The sequence below is a fragment of the Phyllobates terribilis genome, unplaced genomic scaffold (genome assembly GCF_046119375.1).
Source record: "Phyllobates terribilis strain yellow unplaced genomic scaffold, ASM4611937v1 Scaffold_3297__1_contigs__length_83191, whole genome shotgun sequence".
Taxonomy (NCBI): Eukaryota; Metazoa; Chordata; class Amphibia; order Anura; family Dendrobatidae; genus Phyllobates; species Phyllobates terribilis.
In genome coordinates, this window is record NW_027366051.1 from 15,001 (window position 1) to 17,500 (window position 2,500).

The window sequence follows — 2,500 nt, forward strand, 5'->3', positions numbered from 1 at the left end:
TCCTTGATACTTAGTCGTTTTTGCAAAATTTCTGACTTTTTGGAAAATTTCACAATTTTGTGAAAACTTCCACAAAATGAGGTTCTAGTATGTTAGAGGGCATCCCAGGAGGGCTCCAAAAGTGTGGGTAAAATATATATCCCACAGGGGGAAAATTGAAAAAAAGTTGAAAAAAAAATTTTTGGGGACTTAGAAAATTTTTCAACTTTTGTCAGACTTCCAGACAGGGAGCGTGTCAGTGCGCGCATCCGATTTCAGTTCCAGAGCGATTCGCGCGATGAGTCCTTGATACTTAGTCGTTTTTGCAAAATTTCTGACTTTTTGGAAAATTTCACAATTTTGTGAAACTTCCACAAAATGATGTTCTAGTATGTTAGAGGGCATCCCAGGAGGGCTCCAAAAGTGTGGGTAAAATATATATCCCACAGGGGGAAAATTGAAAAAAAGTTGAAAAAAAAAATTTTTGGGACTTAGAAAATTTTCAACTTTTGTCAGACTTCCAGACAGGGGAGCGTGTCAGTGCGCGCATCCGATTTCAGTTCCAGAGCGATTCGCGCGATGAGTCCTTGATACTTAGTCGTTTTTGGCAAAATTTCTGACTTTTGAAAATTTCACAATTTTGTGAAAACTTCCACAAAATGAGGTTCTAGTATGTTAGAGGGCATCCCAGGAGGGCTCCAAAAGTGTGGGTAAAATATATATCCCACAGGGGGAAAATTGAAAAAAAGTTGAAAAAAAAAATTTTTGGGGACTTAGAAAATTTTTCAACTTTTGTCAGACTTCCAGACAGGGGAGCGTGTCAGTGCGCGCATCCGATTTCAGTTCCAGAGCGATTCGCGCGATGAGTCCTTGATACTTAGTCGTTTTTGGCAAAATTTCTGACTTTTTGAAAATTTCACAATTTTGTGAAAACTTCCACAAAATGAGGTTCTAGTATGTTAGAGGGCATCCCAGGAGGGCTCCAAAAGTGTGGGTAAAATATATATCCCACAGGGGGAAAATTGAAAAAAAGTTGAAAAAAAAAATTTTGGGGACTTAGAAAATTTTTCAACTTTTGTCAGACTTCCAGACAGGGGAGCGTGTCAGTGCGCGCATCCGATTTCAGTCCAGAGCGATTCGCGCGATGAGTCCTTGATACTTAGTCGTTTTTGCAAAATTTCTGACTTTTTGGAAAATTTCACAATTTTGTGAAAACTTCCACAAAATGAGGTTCTAGTATGTTAGAGGGCATCCCAGGAGGGCTCCAAAAGTGTGGGTAAAATATATAAAAAGTTGAAAAAAAAAATTTTTGGGGACTTAGAAAATTTTCACACATGTGTCAGACTTCCAGACAGGGGAGCGTGTCAGTGCGCGCATCCGATTTCAGTTCCAGAGCGATTCGCGCGATGAGTCCTTGATACTTAGTCGTTTTTGGCAAAATTTCTGACTTTTTGAAAATTTCACAATTTTGTGAAAACTTCCACAAAATGAGGTTCTAGTATGTTAGAGGGCATCCCAGGAGGGCTCCAAAAGTGTGGGTAAAATATATATCCCACAGGGGGAAAATTGAAAAAAAGTTGAAAAAAAAAATTTTTGGGGACTTAGAAAATTTTTCAACTTTTGTCAGACTTCCAGACAGGGGAGCGTGTCAGTGCGCGCATCCGATTTCAGTTCCAGAGCGATTCGCGCGATGAGTCCTTGATACTTAGTCGTTTTTGGCAAAATTTCTGACTTTTTGAAAATTTCACAATTTTGTGAAAACTTCCACAAAATGAGGTTCTAGTATGTTAGAGGGCATCCCAGGAGGGCTCCAAAAGTGTGGGTAAAATATATATCCCACAGGGGGAAAATTGAAAAAAAGTTGAAAAAAAAAATTTTTGGGGACTTAGAAAATTTTCACACATGTGTCAGACTTCCAGAGAGGGGAGCATGTCAGTGCGCGCATCCGATTTCAGTTCCAGAGCGATTCGCGCGATGAGTCCTTGATACTTAGTCGTTTTTGCAAAATTTCTGACTTTTTGGAAAATTTCACAATTTTGTGAAAACTTCCACAAAATGAGGTTCTAGTATGTTAGAGGGCATCCCAGGAGGGCTCCAAAAGTGTGGGTAAAATATATATCCCACAGGGGGAAAATTGAAAAAAAGTTGAAAAAAAAAATTTTTGGGGACTTAGAAAATTTTTCAACTTTTGTCAGACTTCCAGACAGGGGAGCGTGTCAGTGCGCGCATCCGATTTCAGTTCCAGAGCGATTCGCGCGATGAGTCCTTGATACTTAGTCGTTTTTGGCAAAATTTCTGACTTTTTGAAAATTTCACAATTTTGTGAAAACTTCCACAAAATGAGGTTCTAGTATGTTAGAGGGCATCCCAGGAGGGCTCCAAAAGTGTGGGTAAAATATATATCCCACAGGGGGAAAATTGAAAAAAAGTTGAAAAAAAAAATTTTTGGGGACTTAGAAAATTTTTCAACTTGTGTCAGACTTCCAGAGAGGGGAGCATGTCAGTGCGCGCATCCGATTTC